We start from the raw sequence: 18,150 nt of genomic DNA on the forward strand, positions 1-18,150 counted from the left end.
CGACCATTCCAGGGTGTACCCCGCCTCTCGCCCAAACACAGCTAGGATAGGCTCCAGCACCCATGAGGAAAAGCGTTAGAAAATGAATGAATGAATGAAAGAATATTAATCGACTATGATTGGCTGTTCACCAGTCCAGGGTGTGCCACGCCTCTCGCCCGAAGGCAGCTGGGATAGGCTCCAGCACCCGTGAGGTAGAAAATGAATGAATGAATATGAATTGACTAGCACATTTACCTACAGATGACAGCATCAGGGGCAACTGGGGGTCAGTATCTTCCACAAGGACACTTCCATATCATCACAACGGAGAATCGAACCCGTGACCTTAAGGTTGCGAGACAACAAAGAAGCCGTGTCACCATCAACACATTTCATACCAGAAATAAAGTCCAAATAATCCAAATGTTAAACAGACAGTACGGTTGCTTGAAATAGGACAGGAAGTAATCCACAGGAAATGGCAGTAAGAGCGCGGGGCAACCGTGATGGCCCAAGGAAAAGGTGGTAGTACCAATGTGTGCCAGCGGGGTCCTGGACTGTACAAGCGTTAGTGTGAGTACGCCCTAATTACATTTTATCTCCATGTTCCTCCCCAATGGAAACATATCCAGGGATATTGGAAGTGTTATGAAAGCGGGCCATGTCTTCCTTAACGTTGCTTCGGACTGTGATGAGCTGAGGGACCAGTCATTCCCGTGTTGATCCCGCTTGAGATTTACTGGACTGATTGGCGCCGGAGTCTTTCCCTGTTTGTGTGTTTGTGTTACGCCGCCTCTTATTCTTCCCTCCCTGGCGCTTCATTCTCGAGACGTCGTTCGAGGGCATCTGAGAGCTCGCCGGCGGCCTTCGCGAGAGAGACGCTCGCACTCAGCCACAACAATATTTCACGGAGTGGGGGGAGCGGGGGAAATACCAAGATGGAAATGCTGCTTGGAATCTCGCTTGCCAATTATGTTGTCCACTAAAGGTGACACTCGGGCTGTGGAGGTGAGCTGATGTTGGACATTTTTTTACATTCATACATACATACAGCTGCACGGCGGTCTAGTGGTTAGCGCACTAGGAGACCCGAGTTCAATCCCACCCTCGGCCATCTCTGTGTGGAGTTTGCATGTTCTCCCCGTGCATGCGTGGGTTTTCTCCGAGTACTCCGGTTTCCTCCCACATTCCAAAAACATGCTAGGTTAATTGGCATCTCCAAATTGTCCATAGGTATGAATGGTGTGAATGAAATTATGCTTATAATGTATCTTTTAGTTGGGAACCGATATTTTCCAGAAATGTAATTATTAATTGGCGTCTCCAAATTGTCCGTAGGTATGAATGGTGTGAATGAAATTATGCTTAAAATGTATCATTAGTTGGGAACTGATATTTTCCAGAAACTTAATTGTTATTTGGCGACTCCAAATTGTCCATAGGTATGAATGTGAGTGTGAATGGTTGTTTGTCTATATGTGCCCTGTAATTGGCTGGCGACCAGTCCAGGGTGGATAGGCTCCAGCAACCCTGTGACCTTTTTGAGGATAAGCGGTAGAAAATGAATGAATGAATACATACATACATTCATACATACCAGATCAGATCAGACTAATACACCAACAAACATTTGCCTCCAGAGCAAGCTTACAAGCAAGAAGGACTCCATTTCACTTTAGAGGTCACTGTGACCTTGCTAGACTTTAGCTCAGGGGATGACCAGTCTCTCCGGTGCTGGCATTGCAATTGCTTGTATTCACTCCTTTCAATATTAAACCTTACTTGGGACTCAAAACTACCCAAAATCAACAAATGTAAGATAATGTAGTATCTGCAAACCCCAGGGAAAGTAGTAGTTACGCTGCTGCTTCCATCTCCCAAATATGGCTGCTTGCCCAGCCAAGGGTTAACGCCCTGATGGAGCCCTTGCCTCGCTTCCCCGCTTCACCACATCAGCCTTCACTTGGCAACATCTGCATCCGAGGAGGATTGGCTTTTGTGGATTTCCACTTTTAACGTCTCGGCTTACAGTTTTTTTTTCGAAGCGGGAATTCCGCTGTGTTTTCCCAAGACGATCGCATCCACCCATGCTTGACCTCTGGAGTGTAAACAACACAAAGGCTGCGTGTGCTCGGCAAAAGCAGCCATTAATTAATTCTTGTGTGATTAATTATTTACAAGGCAGGAATACTCGAAAGACGATGTTCCCGATTCTTCCGGTTCTTCCTCCGGAACTGCAACATTTACTCAATTGTACAGATGTTTTTTTATTTTATTTTATTTTCAGCATTATTTTAGTTGACTTTGTTCTGCTTTTGCCCAATTACAGGCCAAGCATCCCAAAAAACAAAAACAGCTTGTTATCCGGTAACCTGCCAGGTGGAGCGTGGATGTTCGCACTCCCAGTGAGCTCCGCTATACATTTATGTTCCTTTGAAGAGTTAGCTGGCAGATCCTTGCTCACCTTGACAGAAGACACCCAGGTCTTCTCACTAATCATTTTTTTTACCAAGGAGTGTCATTATCAGTTTGGTGGAGATGCTGGCACCACCTACGGCACTTTTAGCAAAACTGGTCTTGATTTAGCATGAAAAAATACTCAAAGCGCTTCATTACAGTCAGAAAATGTTTTAGCAGCTTTAATGTGAAATTTGAGTCTCTGCAGGTTCCAACACGAGTGGTGTCGGTCATGAACGAACCGGTCAAAAGAAGTAGTTCTTTTTTGTGAACGGAATTAACGGGGTCACCACCCCTAAAATACCCGTTCAGTTGCAAATGCTTTTTTTTTTTTTACCCTGTCGGTGACTTTATTCACTCCGTTCACAAAAAAAGAACTAGTTCTTTTGACCCGTTCGTTCATGACCGGCACACCACTAGTCATCACGTGTTGTTGCGCTGTTGAGTCGGAACGAACGTGAACATGAGTCAACCGACTGACTCGACACGGCTGACCGGGTCTAAGCACAGGCTAACGACCGATTGACCGAAATGAACGGATCTTTTTACTGAATGAACCGGAATGATCCGGTTCACTGAAATGAATGGTTTTGCCCACCACTATTCAACACGTGAAATTCAAAACTTTAAGTCTTTTTAAGGCCATAATGTCTACAATTTAAGATCAATTCCACATCCGTACTGACAACAAAGATTGTTGAAAAAAAAATTTACCTAGCATGTTTTTGGAATGTGGGAAGAAACCGGAGCCGCCGGAGAAAACCCACACATGCACAGGGAGAACATGCACACAGAGATGGCCGAGGCGTGGAGTTTATGGACTTACATTTACATACAGGGGTCTCAAACTCAATTTACCCGGGGGGCCACTGGAGCTTGGATCTGGGTGAGGCTGGGCCGCATCAGGTTTTCAAAAAAATTTAAAAATTATTAAAAATTAAATTTTTTTTTGTTTCTGTTTTTTACTGTTCTCAATTTTCTTAATTTTATCTTAAATATCGTAAAATAAAAAATATAAATAAACAATTTAAGCAGTCATTTCTGGGTTCATGATACCATACAGCATCCATATCAAACTAACATTAAACTTTCATATCAAGGCGGGGGCCTCCAACTAGCATCCAGTGGGCCGCATTTGGCCTGTGGGCCACCAGTTTGAGACCCCTGTTTTTCCACATTTTCAACAAAGTTAGGATCAGAGGTTAGCTTTGTGGCATATGATGTCATTTCAAGCAACCGAGGGACGAGGTTCCAGTTTAATTAAAATGCATTAGTGTAATATAACATTTTTTTGGAAAAGCGTGGCAAACATATAGTGTTTTACGCATTTTTTTTTTTAAAATAGTCATGTGAAAAAATGAGGCTAACCCATGGTCACACCGCTCTACAATAACAACCATTTACTGACAAGCAAAACGTCTTTGCAGAGGGAACTTAACTTCCTGAATGATAAAACTGCATGTATCTGTACTGCATGTATACTAGCATGTATTCCAAAACATATTGAGGTCAACCAACAGGGGGCACCACAATTGCCATTTACAGTCATGTGACAATAGGACACAATTACCCCCTTTTTTTTCCAACTAGTGACGCTTTCCAGTGGTTTCTATCACAAATCCATCTGGCGTGTCAGGTTACTTTACAGCGGCTCCCCCATAAAGACAAACCATGCCGCCTCCGGGGCCCGTGATGGATGACTGGCATTATTTTTATCACTGTAACATAATCAGCCCACACGGCCTCTTCTTGTCTTTGTCTGCTGGCCGCTGTGGCAACACGACTATAAATACCATGATGTGATATCACGTATAGCGGCATGCGCTACATCTATCACGTGAAATGGGAGGCGAAAGATCATTTAGTGTATTAAATATGCATGACTTATTGGGGCATCCTCCATGCACATGGAGGAGGGCGGGCGGGCGGGCATCAGTCAACGGTTGACGGCATCACAATGTGTCGGCCGTCTTGGACGTGATTTGTTTGCAGGTGAATAAAATGTTGGACTTGACTTTGGAACATGACGATGACCGGTTAATGAATTATGGTTTTTGTGCAAATATAATATTCAATTATGCTGAAATAGTGTCAGGTGAAGAAGTTTCTGAAAGTGACACTTGGAAGAAGAAGAATGACGTCCAAAAAGGTTGGTTCGTCCTTCCGTGAAGCGCTATCACATCGTCTACCGTGTCCTTTCCTTTCCACGCCATAAAATGACGTGCTTGACCTCATTCAGAATATCTAATTGCAGAAACTTCCCCGGAATCGTGTCTTATTACTTTTCGACACATTCGCCATTCATTCGTCACTTTCCACAGGACGCCGGCTGTGAAAATGTCACGTTGGATGAGTCAGACGGTGGCGAGCAACGGGCGATCGGATGGATTGGAAGACAGGTGGACGAATTATTTTTTTCACCCGAACATCACAGATCAACTTCTATTCAAAGTCTGTGGAATACCAGTAAGCAACAGTAAGCACTAAGCACAGAGGTCCAGTCTGGCTAATGGTCCCAATCTGGACCAGTAAAAGGGGTTCTGGAATACATCTGCAGTGCCACCTTTGTTATGTTGGGTTCAGGTCTGATCCGTTTGGGAAGACTTCCCCAGACGCTCCATCCTGAGCGTGTCTGGACTTGCTCAGCGCTAATGGCGCTAACTGCTAATTGCTAATGGTAATGTGCCGCCTTTAGCCCGAGAACTGGGGCGCTCATACAAAGAAACGACGGGCAATTTTCTTCAGACGTCCTTCACCTGAAGTTCTGTGCCCCCCCTCCTCCCTCCCCAGATTATTTCCACCAGCTCAGGATATTAACAGACACACTTGTGTGCCGTGTGTTGGTGCGCCGATGAGCTTGGCCCCCGCACCCCCAGCCCCCCGCATCTTCCATTCTGCTGGTGGCTGATACCTCGTGACCCCTTTCGAAAAGTCTCCGCCTGTAGAGTCTCGCTTCTTTTGAGTCTCAGCAGTCCACACAGATTGAGAACTCACTCTCTGCATGAGCCCCCCCACCCCCACCCCACCATCATCACTGGCACCCGGCATGGTCCTGGCAGAAAAAAACGGCTGAAGTGGCAGCAGGGAGATTTGCCTCAGGTTCAATCCCCTCCGCGGTGAAGGTGACTTCCTTCCAGCTGAGGATGCTGTGAAAGCATCGGGAAGAGGAAACGTGGAAGGAGGGTTCTTTCCAGGCTAATTATCCCGATGTTGTCCACAACGTGATGGCGAGGAGCCTGCACCAGTTGTCAGGATGGCGATCTTCTCCAATTCCAGTCAATAATTAGTCAAATTTGGAATTAGCTTGAAAGCAAAGCGGTCTAACTTCCTGGGTCAAAGAGGGACAAGTAGGGCGGGGGGCAGGTTGATGGCGGCGGTGGCGGTGAGGCTCTATTAGCATTCGGGGCCCTCAGTGTGACACTGACAGCTGACACTGATGCAGTGTCCAAGGTGAACGGGAAGCGGAAACCCCCCCAGAGGCTGAGAGCCGCGTGTTTGATGCTGTTCTCCGTTTCCTATGTGGTCGCGGGCTAGTGCTTTTTCCCAATGTCGCACTTCCCTGACACATGTAGATGTCTTTGACCTTGTCACTGAACCGCACCCCCCCCAACTCCCCCTTTTTTTTAATACCTTCAAGGCTGCACTAATGCAAGACTTTTAACATTTAAAGTGCAGATGAGGGTCAAACTGTCAATTACCGGAGTACTAACTACCAATCAATCATTCTAATCACATGACTGTGATTGACATTTGCGACACCCCCATGTTGCTGTGACAACAACGGCTCGTGGGTCGGTCGCTGAAAAGCCGAATAACGTTCTCCGGCACTTACCGCAGACTTTGGCATCGGCTGACGGACATCTGGTCCGCAACATCAGGCCTTATTTACCGATAAACAAAGAGCATGCAAAAAAATCATGTGGGCACGTGCGTTCATTTGCTCGCCACTGCAAACATATTGTCATTATGGAACCCCCCCCCCCCCCACCCACACATACACACATATTTATATTTATATGGAGGGTTCCTGCAAGAACGACCCCCTGAGCCCCCTTTCTTATAGTCCGTGCAGCCTTCAAGTAAATGTGTGTTTGGCAGTTTATCACGGTGATAGGTGTTATGTCCACAAGTCAGCGTGCCGCACGGAGCCGGCATGGATGTGTTAATGAGGTGAAAATGTCGTGTGACACAACACAGCCTCAGAGGAACGTTGCTTTGACGCCACGTTTTTTTTTTTTTTATGCTCTTATGCAGGACTTGATGTTATTTGTTGGGATTTACTGCACTGAAAAGATTTCTCTTTTCTGACCTTCAGTTATCTTCGTTTGGAATTAGCATAATTGCGCTATCTTTGATGTGATGGAACAGGCACGGCGGATGACATCATTGTTATTATTCCATATTATCGCCTGCAGCTTGTACTTAGACTCTATGCACTTGCTAGAGCATAGTGAACATGTGACCCAGCCGCCCGCCCTGGGGCGACGTCTCCTTTAGGGCCGCTTGATTTTACCTGGCAAGGTGTTGTCAGCCGCCATTACGAGGCCAACCAATCACGACTAATCCGGACGTATCCCTCCAAGCTTCCAGCTTTTATGTTGTCCGTCGCCACAACGGAAGAAAATGCATCAAGCTGGGAATATTCATTTAAGAGAGTTGTGGAGTGGATGCTAAGTGTGTGTTGGAGGAAGAGCAATATTTCCTTTTTCATACCGCAAATAAATTGTGTTTCTCTCTTAAATTGAAATATCAACTTGATGGCGCAGCAAAGAAATTGTTCTGAATTTTAATGTGCGTGAACGTAGGAAGTGTTTTTTTTTTTTAATTCATCTGCCTGGTTTATGATGCCATCTGTTTGTTCTTTCATTTTATTTCACTTCCATCGTGTTTATCTCCGCTTCTCTGCTGAGTGGGAACAACGTCTTCCCTGCAGGAGCGCTGCATGCACGGATTTTTTTTTTTTTTTTATGATGTGTTTGGATCTTCACTGCAAACAGATTTTGCAAATGCTTTAATTGTTACATATGTACTTCCGCCAGTTTGTTTTAGCTACATATATGGGATAAGACTACTACAGTCAAGCTCATCAAAAAGCGTCAGCAGTCAAATTGTATAGACGTGTGTACGGAACTGTGTAGTCTAAAGTTAGAGTACGGCGGTTGGAAACAATGCAGAGGGAATAACTGCAATAGAAGTGCATCACGAAACAAAGACTTCTCTCTTTGGACGCAAGCTCGTAATGGCTCCCAAATTAAACAGTCATTAATTAAGCCAAGGTCACACACACATGCACCTTTACAAAAAAGACCAGATGGCTCCTGGGCTCTACCAACAGCCCAAATGACACAGTCTAATTGCTTGCTTATTTACTGACACTTTAAGAGTAGGTCAATTAAGGTAATGACTCATTTGCCAAGCTGCAAGTCATTATAATGTAAGAACATACCAATAGCCTTCATTCGGGTCACCTTTCTTTACGGTTGGAGCAAGGATCGCAAAATGTGGACGTATTTAACATATTGACTCAATTATAAGATGGTATATTTATACCATGTATAACGCTCTGCAGTGCTATTCCCGACCCGCTTTCACAGAAGAAAGTTTGTTGAAAGCGATGAGCCAACAAAGTCTGCCAACAGGTCGTCAACACGGACCTCTGTCTATAACTCACGGTGCCAACAAAACCCACAGAAATGCAACACGAGACGCAACTGCACCACACGGACTAAGCGAGTATCAACGTTACATGTACACACAAACACACCTGCAAAGCTATGCCCATATATATACCCGCAAGGCATGCTGGGTAACCTTGCGGTTGCAAAATAATGCAAATTTGTGTGAAATATGTCTATTTAAGCACATTCTGCCCCCCCCCCCCACAATTAAGCAATTTTCAAGCATCAACATGGCTAAATGAACAAAAATTGAAATATGAGGCCTTCAGAGGACATTGATATGACGTCAGAAGACGTTGATATGTAGTACTCTACACTGGTCATATATTCATATATCAATATTTGAATTACGTCATTACACCCTAGTTGGGGTGTAGAAGCGGCATAGAAGAGGGTAAGATGGAGAAACGGCGCTCATGACTTGTAAGAACTGTAAAAATCTCAAGCCCACAACGTTGGACTTGACTTGAGAGTTTCCTCAAGACTTGCGATATCAATATTTGAGTTACATCACACAGGGATAAGCGGCATAGAAGAGTGAAACATGGAGAAACGGCGCTCGTGACTTGTAAGAACTGGAAAATCTCAAGCCCACAACGTTGGACTTGACTTGAGAGTTTCCTCAAGACTTGCAATATCAATATTTGAGTTACATCACACAGGGATAAGCGGCATAGAAGAGTGAAACATGGAGAAACGGCGCTCATGACTTGTAAGAACTGGAAAAATCTTTAGTCCACAACGTTGGACTTGACTTGAGAGTTTCCTCAAGACTTGCAATATCAATATTTGAGTTACATCACACAGGGATAAGCGGCATAGAAGAGTGAAACATGGAGAAACGGCGCTCATGACTTGTAAGAACTGGAAAAATCTTTAGTCCACAACGTTGGACTTGACTTGAGAGTTTCCTCAAGACTTGCGATATCAATATTTGAGTTACGTCACACAGGGATAAGCGGCATAGAAGAGGGAAACATGGAGAAATGACGCTCATGACTTGTAAGAACTGGAAAAATCTCAAGCCCACAACTTTGGACTTGACTTGAGAGTTTCCTCAAGACTTGCAAAATCAATATTTGAGTTATATCACACAGGGATGAGCGGCATAGAAGAAAGTAAGATGGAGAAACGGCGCTCATAACTTGAAAGAACTGTAAAAATCTCAAGCCCACAACTTTGGACTTGACTTGAGAGTTTCCTCAAGACTTCCAATATCAATATTTGAGTTACATCACACAGGGGTAAGCGGCATAGAAGAGGAAAAGATGGAGAAACGGCACTCATGACTTGTAAGAACTGGAAAAATCTCAAGTCCACAACTTTGGACTTGACTTGAGAGTTTCCTCAAGACTTGCGATGTCAATATTTGAGTTACGTCACACAGTGGTAGCGGCATAGAAGAAGGTAAGATGGAGAAATGGCGCTCATGAGTTGTAAGAACTGGAAAAATCTGAAGTCCACAACTTTGGACTTGACTTGAGAGTTTCCCCAAGACTTGCGATGAAAGACCCAAGACTTGTCCCATAATACACCTGCTTTGAGACTTAGTATCACCTTTTGTCTTTGCCGCCATCGCAGACAACTTTGAAGGTGGATCCTTTCATTCCCACATCCCCTATCTGCCGCCGTGAGTCCCGCTTCTTCCGAGGTGCCGGGTGCCGAACACAGCGTGATTCCTGGCACCTTGTCCTAATGAGCAGTTTGCATCCCTGGCATCCCACCGCCCCAACTCCCCTCTTCCACTTGGTTTTGTTTATTTATTCATCAACTCTGGCGTTCCTCAGCTCCGGTGACGTTTGGGGAGGGATGGCGCTCGCAACGGCAGCACTGTCTCTCCCCAGCGTTGAAGGGTAATGGGCCCACCCACTGGCTGACGGCTCTAAAAGGGTGATTAACGAACACCCCGGGGAGAAAACGGTGGGTGGGAGGGTAGCGCACTTTCTCTTTGTTCTTTCAGACTTGATTCTTTTCCACTTTCTTCTTCGCCTTTGAGAAACAAAGTCGCTGAACAAGATCACCCCCGCCCCCCCTTCCCCCCCGAACCGCCAGATGTGCATAAACAAACCGGCCTCTCTCCTCGCTGCGCGCTTCCCAGCGGGCTCCTGAGGTAATCTGCATCATTTTGTCGCCATGCCGACAGGCCGAGCGGCGTCCATCAATCTAAATGAGGTGGCGTGATGTGCCTCATACATCCTAGCCCGGCTGCTCTGCGTTCCTCAGACGCCGACGAGAGAGCGGAGCTCAATCTGGAGAAGCGAGAAACACAGAGGCCTATTTTATGGCGCTATATATAAAAACGGCCAGGTTGATGGGCTTCTAAAAATATGGCGCTCTTAAATTTCTACACATTCTAATAAAAGAATGCCGCTCCTTGTTCTACTTTTTCCAAAGTGCTCACCCTGTCCTGAATTCCAATGGGAGAGCATCCCCCTCTTTAGCACCCTCGGCGCCGCCTCTCTTTTTCTTGGACCGACTTTCCCAATTATCTCCTGAGCGGGGATCGATCTTGGACCTCAACTTTCCTTGAGTGGAATGTTTTATACGCTTGTTGACTTGTGAACACCTCATGCTTGCTGTGATGATGGATGGTGGTGATGGTGGTCTAAGTCGAGGTTAGCCGGGAACAAGGATGCTGGGAGTCAAAGCCCAGATGGCCAAAGGGTTAAATGTTGCTAGCCCAATTTGTAAGATGATAAACAAGCCCCCCCATCCCCCCTCTTCTTCCTGGACATCAGTGAGCTGGCTTTTAGCTTTGTCCCGTCACAGCAGGATGATATTCTAAGTGTTGTTTTTCAAGTGGTGACCTTCATCACACGTGTTATGCTTTATGTTGAAGGGAAACATATGCAAACATGACATCTGTCATGCCACTCAAGGGAGGAGGGGGGGGGGCACCCCGGATTGTTCTGCTATTCTGCTAATGGCTCTAAGCCAACATAGTCTTTTTTTTCTGTCCCCAATCTGCGTGCTACTCATCTGCCCGTGGAGGACTAACAGACCATGATATTTAGAGCTGTAACGGCTCGAAATAATCACAGTTCGGGAGACAAATACATTTGGGGCTACCCTTGCTTATAAACACATGATAACTGATTGACTGTATTGGGATCCGCCAGAGAAGAAGAAGATGTAGCATGAGAGATCCGCGTTTCCTACAACTCAGACCCTGCAGAGGCAAATGTATAGCTGGTTGTCTTCTATTTGGTGGACTTATTATTTGTACAGTCTCAATGACAGTAATCCCTCGTTCATCATGGTTGACTCGTTCCAGACCCGACCATGATAAGGGAATTGCCGCAAAGTAGGAATCCTCATTCCTAAATAGAATACTTTCGTAGTAGAGCATAAAAAACCTGTTCACAGCATTTGAATTAACATTGTTAGAGCTCTCCAAACATAAAATAGCACCCCTATAGTTACTTTTACACTCCTATTACCCAATATAGTAAATATTATCAGAGAAAACAAGGCATAAGAGTCATGCTTGTATGTGTTGCTGTAAACGTGGTGAGTGGGGGGGGGGGCAGGAAGTGACATCAGGGAGTCAGAGTTGAGTTTAATTTTTTTTTTTTTTTGAGTTTCATTTTTTTTCCCCCCGCCTTGATATTATTAAGTTTTATTATGCCTGTTGTGAGATCATTTAAAGCTGTAATAACAGCCAATCAAGCCTGGTGCTTGTGTATCTCACCAAACATTACAGTACAGCCTTATATTTGCATTTTAGGTGTTCTAGCCATGTTAATGCTATAAAATGCCCAATTTGCCATATTCAACCACAAAACAGCATGATGAAACGTGGAATTACAAACGGTAAGGGACGACTGCACATGCATCAGGGACAATTATGCAAATGAGATGACATCATGACGCCACACACAATGCACTACAATAGATGACAGTCCTGTAGGAAACACAAGCAAACAAGCGCACAGTTGCTGTAATACAAACATTGACTCCAGAATGGAGGCGAAGACATCGGCGAAGGCGGCGTGTACCGCCTCAGAGCGACTTGCACACACACACACACACACACACACACACACACACACACACACACAAGAGAAATGATGCACTAAAAGCCGAGCGACCACAGCGCCTACGGTGCGTGTCTATGCAGGTTTAGCCTTAACGTTTGTGTGAGGTAAACACGGCCCCCGCCGCCAGTGCATCAACAACGTAAGCGACAACGTTCATCTCTGAAATAAAATGACAAATCATTCATCCTAATGTGGATGTGTGACACCCCCCATATCTATACTATATCCAGAAGACTGGAAGGCATATTTTTCTAACAATAAGCTGAAGTTGACTCTCAGCTGAATATATGCTAGGAGCACAAACACAGCATACTGATGACACATAATGTGACTCATGACAAACATGACATTTTCATGCACTATGTATTTTTCGGCGTCTAAATGCGAGCTGGAGACGGATGGGAGTGCATGACAGAGAACTTTCAATTCAGTTAGCAGTGGGAGAAAAATGGAATGCAATTTGTCGACTGGAAATTGGCCATTGTCTTGTGCAAAAATTGCTCTATTCAAGCGCTGACATTCAAACGACATTGGCCAAGTCTGTGCAAGGACGCTGAAGAAAAGGCATTTTTATGTGCTTTTTTTCCACACACATGAATAGAATCTTTGGTTTTTTTACATGAGTACAGAGCCGGAGTCAAAGAATGTTAGCGGCGTGAATGGGACTTCATGTGTAGAAACCCGCCCCCCCCCCGCGCCGCACCTCTGATCAGCTGTCTTTTGGGTATCAGCCTGTCTGTGTGGTCTGCTTTTTTTTTGTCTTCTAATATTTGCACATTTCCAATATGTGCTCATTGACATTTGGATTTCCCAGAGAGTGTTGAGGCAGGTTGCCAGTTTTTTTTTTTTTCGTTCTCTCTGAGCATGAATTTATAAATTGAAAAAAAACAGGCAAAAATGACCTTAATCCGTTTGCCGTCATTCGCCATGTTCAAGCTCTGCAGGGAGCGGGTTTACCGCCGCCATCTGTTGCTTTTTTTCATTAACAAAATCTATTTCTTCATTTAGCCGTGCATGCTCAGACAATGCCGCCGCTCCCATCGCGACGCTAAATCCTGGATTGGAAAAGAATGCCAACTTGCCGCAGAGAGAGCGAGAGAGAGGGAAAGCAATGCTTTCAGATTAGCGCTGTAATTGCAGGTATAATTCCGCCGTCCTCGCCGAGGATTACGACACTGACACGTTGTAGTCAGGTAGCACGGGGACGCCGGCTTTGTGCCGTCCCGCTTGAGAGGCCGTCGCGTTTCCTGTTCAAATTTCACCATATGCTGTATGCTTAAACTCTACATGGCTATGGATACTTGCTACCGAATGGTGCTAACCATACTGGTATTGGGAATGTACTCTGTAGGATCACAACCACAAATTGAACACCCACCAAATACCGTTGGTACGATAACAGTATGGTTTGTACAAGAAGTGCCATTATGGAAAGATGTGGGTATGCTGGAGCCTATCCCAGTTGTCTTCAGGCGAGAGGCGGGGTACACCCTGGACCGGTCACCAGCCAATCACATATAGTCACATAAAGACAAACAACCATTCACACTCACATTCATACCTATGGACAATTCGGAGTCGCTAATTAACCTAGCATGTTTTTGGAATGCGGGAGGAAACCGGAGTAGCAAGGTCATGCTAACCATTCGGCCATTACCGTATTTTCCGGACTATAAGCCGAACTTTTTTTCATAGGTTGGCTGTTCCTGTGACTTATACTCCAGAGCGACTTATATTTGCATTTATTGATTTATTTATTTTTTGTGTCCTGTCCAGCCATTGGGGCAGATATTATTGTTGATCTAAATGCCCTTTTATGCTAAATAGATTTGCCCCAGAGTGACTTATAAATAAAAAAAAATGTTTATGTTACATAAACACTGGATGCATTTTCTGTTTGTTTACTTTTTGTGTAGCTGAATAACTATTATGTTAGCATATCTTACACCTATTCAGACTTTTCTCTATTCTTTTATTGTTAGAACTTGCCTTCCAAGAGGACGTAATGTAGTTTGTGAAATAAATTACCTGCAAAAAATGCAACTTATGTATGTTTTTTTCTACCTAATTATGCATTTTTGGCCTTGTGCGACTTATACTCCGGAGCGACTTATAGTGCAGAAAATACAGTATATTTTCCCCATTTTTCCCACTAGCAAGGTGATAAAAGATGAAACTATATTGAATCATAAACATAAATAAAATACATTTTTCCCAAAAATGATATAGTTGGGAATGTTTATTTGCAGTGTCCCAGTGCAATTACTAGCAATGAGAGGCTGGCCTGCTCCTTGACTCCAACTGTTCTGCCACACGATGCGGTCCTTGCCTACTATTTTCAGTCTAAAGACAAAAAGGAAGCGGACGTGTTCCCACTCATAAGAAGAGGCGGGAACGACGGGAGATTGCTGGTGGACATAAACAACTTGCAAAGAATCAGCGTCTGTGTTCTCGCCGCTAAGACGGCTAACAGGTGCTCGGGGTTATACTAGGAGACGAAAGCGCCGCGCTCACAATTTGAGCTAATAACCCAGAAGGTATTTCTTGCTGAGGCGGCGGTTCTAACCAATGCAGTACCCGTGCTGCTCGCCTCTTTTTTTTTTTTATTTTTTTTTATTCAATAACACTAGTTTGTACCTCAGACTTAAAGGCTTCCGCAGCACTAAATCTTACTCTGCTGTTTGTGTCGGACAACTTACAGATAAAGTTTTGTTTGTACCACACGCAGTTGATGATTTTTTAAGTAGCCCATATCCATCTCTCCATGGCGGTTCTGCTCCGGCGGAGTGAGCATACATCATGTCAGCATTCCCTGATAGCTTTATTGATTTCACACTCTCCCCCCTTTGCACCGTCTCTCAAACTTTTCAACGCCGAGACTAACTGAGACGGATCTTTCCCAAACCGCTCCAAATGGATCATTAGCCAATTGGTGGAGATGGACTTTAAGTCGAGCAGATCCATACCCGAGATTAGAAAGGAGGGTGTGGGGGGGTAGGAGATCCTGACAATCTGCGGCATGCGTCTTTTTGAGGGACAACAGCTGCGCGGTGAAAATGTTTATGATAAATATACGAGAATAATATGTGCTGAGGGCTTGATATTAAGACGCAGCTGCTCCAGCAACACGGCTTTACCTAAACCCTCCAATCCCGCCATCTCCGGATCTCTATCACGGGGGACCATCTTCCCCCGCGGGATGGGCTTCTGTCCTGATGGCTTCCTCCGTCTCTGGACAAATAGGCTAATAATTCCATCAAGGGGTGAGGAGGAGGCAATAAAACACGGCAAACAGACAGGGGGGGTTCTAATGCGCCTCGTTGTCTCGGATGCAATTACGACAGCCATCATGTGAGGCGTTATCTCGTCTCCCCGGGTCCCAATACTCCCCTCTTATGAAGAAAAAAAAAAAACACTACTGGCATATGCGTCATACGCAAATAAAACAGGAAGGAGCCACGGTGTTGTTTTCAGTTTTAATTTGTTTGTTGTTAGGGAACAAACCAGCAGTGCTATGTGGAAAAAAAAAACAATAATACCTTGAGCTAATTAAATAAATGAGGGGAGAACTTCCCCCATGAGTAATCACTCCGAATCTGGCAGAGCTGTCTGCATGCTAATTGCTAACAGCTCCTTTTCAGAATCAGGGTTGACGTAAGATGATGCATGTAGAGGAATCGCACTCGAAGCCAAAAAATAAGCTACCTAAGACGAAGCCATCAAGTGTTATACCAGGGGTCTCAAACACGCGGCCCGCGGGCCAAATGTGGCCCACAGGACACTAGTTTGAGGCCCCTTGATATGAAAGTTTGATATGAATGCTGTATGGTATCATGTACCCAGAAAAATATATTACATTTGATTAATGTTCATGTTAAAGGTTAAATAACTTAATAGTTATCCTCCCTATCCGTGTGGAAGTGGTAAGTTTTTGGCTATTTAAGTTTAAAGGAAATAACTTGAAGGCTACCGTTTAGGTCGCTAGCTCTCTAGTTTGCGAGTTAGCATGTGTCTCAAGACCCTGCAGTTGCGCAATATGTTGTAAATAAAAAGAGTATAAATGTGACTATAGTCGTGTTTTGTCATGTCTACAGGGCTCTAATAATGCTTTGTTCATTTTAATCGGAAAAAAATAATTTGTCTACCCACCAACTATATGTAAGTTATTATTTGCCGTTTTATTATTAATATGATATCTATTTATTTATTTGTTACTGATTGATTTTCTTTATTCTTGCTTTGTTTATTTATTTTTTCTCTTATTTTGTGTAGAAAAATAAAAAACTAAGATATAAGTAAGATAAGAAGTTTTAGTTTTTAATAAATGTGTTTTTTTTTGTTTTTTTTTTTTTGGAAAACCTGATGCGGCCCAGTCTCACCCAGACCCAAGCTCCAGTGGCCCCCAAGTAAATTGAGTTTGAGACCCCTGATGTAGAGGAATCGAACTCAAAGCCAAAAATACGCTACCTAAGAGAGAGCCATTAAGTGTTATACCGATATCGTCTTACGAACTCTTTTAGGATCCACTTAATTACTTTGAGGGGAGCAGACAAATTAAGAAATACGTCCAAGTGGATTGTCTGCAATGACAGCCCGATTCCTACCACTGGGGGGCGGGGGTTCTGACCCAGATCGCTAATGCCGCCCGTTTAAGATTTACCACATGACAAATACCCAATCAAGCCGCCACAAATCGCCCTCTATTATCCACCGCCGCCGCCGCCAACTAATCATGGCGCGTTGTTGATTAGCCTAAATTAAACATCTCGAGGTGGGGCCTCGGGCCCGACACCGTGCTCCGCGACTACACACAATGCGATGGAAATTATAATCAGCCATATTGGTGGGCAGCGAGACCTTGAAAAGTGCTAATCAGTCTCCTGAAGGTGTTGAGCGTTTGACTCAAAAATGAGTGCCGTAAAAATTTGGATCGTGACGACTGAGAGCACTTTGGCCAGACTCGAACCCGATCAATGTCCTGATGAACGATGGCTTGTGGAATGGAAGACCGAATATTAGAAATCTGGAATAAATGGCCAACAGCGTGACTGCGTGGACGCATGCTGGGAAACCTGGCTCCATGACAGCGAGTCAGGTTTTTGGCTCGACTCTCACAGAACCAAGCGGGTTCCACTTGCCTTCAAGAGATGTACATCTGTCAGACCCTTTGGACCGGTCTTGAGGTTCGTGGGAAGCTGTCGGGCAGGGTAGAATAAAATAAAATTCGGTTCTGCCGCAGTTTACTTTGGTCCAGTAAATCAGTTACGGTTCATGAATTCCGATTCTGGAATTCTTCTTTAATGGCCGATGAAAAAGGTCAAGCGGCGAAGCTGAAAAAGCTCACCGGGGGGGGGGGGACTCACCAAGTGAGTCCAGGAGAAGGTGAAGCCGCCACATACGTGGGGGTGACATCAGCGGCCATAAACAGTCTTATTTATGAAAATATGGCATGGAGTTGGACGGGCCTGAGGCCATAAAGATGGCTGAATTATTTATGAGCTACATTTTGGAGGAGAGCGTGATGCATGTCCACTGGCCTTATTCTGTGGCACTGCTCTAATGCTTTGATAAATGGCCGTTATCTCCAGCCTTTGGAGTATGACGGCCATCTGCTGCCGACTCCTTCAGGGCCAATTGGAGACGTCAGCCAATGTGGGTCAACTCAGGTGGTTGCATTAGAGCAAAAAAAAAAAAGGTTGCTGACCACGAGGAGTCGGCCAATCTCACCGTGTGTCAGACGGCCGCGCTGACCCCCTTATCAGCGCCGACAGAAGTCCGTTTGCAGTCTCACTCGGAGGCTCGCCTCGCAGGGATTGGCTTGGAAAATCAGGACAGACTTCAGCCACCGCCGCCGCGCCGTTTCTGCACACTCACGTCTGCGCGAGCGCATCGGCCTCTGAGAACAGTCGACTGGAGTTTTGGGCGCGACGGAGCTGATAATGGCGCTACTGGACTTTGTCAACATAAGGCGGAATTATTTGGGATTTGGGGAT

The 18,150-nt window shown here is 44.9% G+C and overlaps 1 protein-coding gene across 1 annotated transcript in view; it reads right to left on the reverse strand.

Annotated features, from left to right (window-relative positions):
- Positions 1 to 18,150, reverse strand: part of LOC131108561 (cadherin-6-like) — a 131,477-nt gene that overhangs the window by 63,051 nt on the left and 50,276 nt on the right. Inside the window, exon 3 of the mRNA XM_078792426.1 lies at positions 238 to 327. The gene's annotated coding sequence lies outside the window, so the exon portion shown is untranslated. The remainder of the gene's footprint in view (positions 1 to 237; positions 328 to 18,150) is intronic.

The sequence above is a fragment of the Doryrhamphus excisus genome, linkage group LG7 (assembly GCF_037039965.1).
Source record: "Doryrhamphus excisus strain RoL-2023G ecotype Guam linkage group LG7, RoL_Dexc_Guam_v1.1, whole genome shotgun sequence".
Classification (NCBI taxonomy): domain Eukaryota; kingdom Metazoa; phylum Chordata; class Actinopteri; order Syngnathiformes; family Syngnathidae; genus Doryrhamphus; species Doryrhamphus excisus.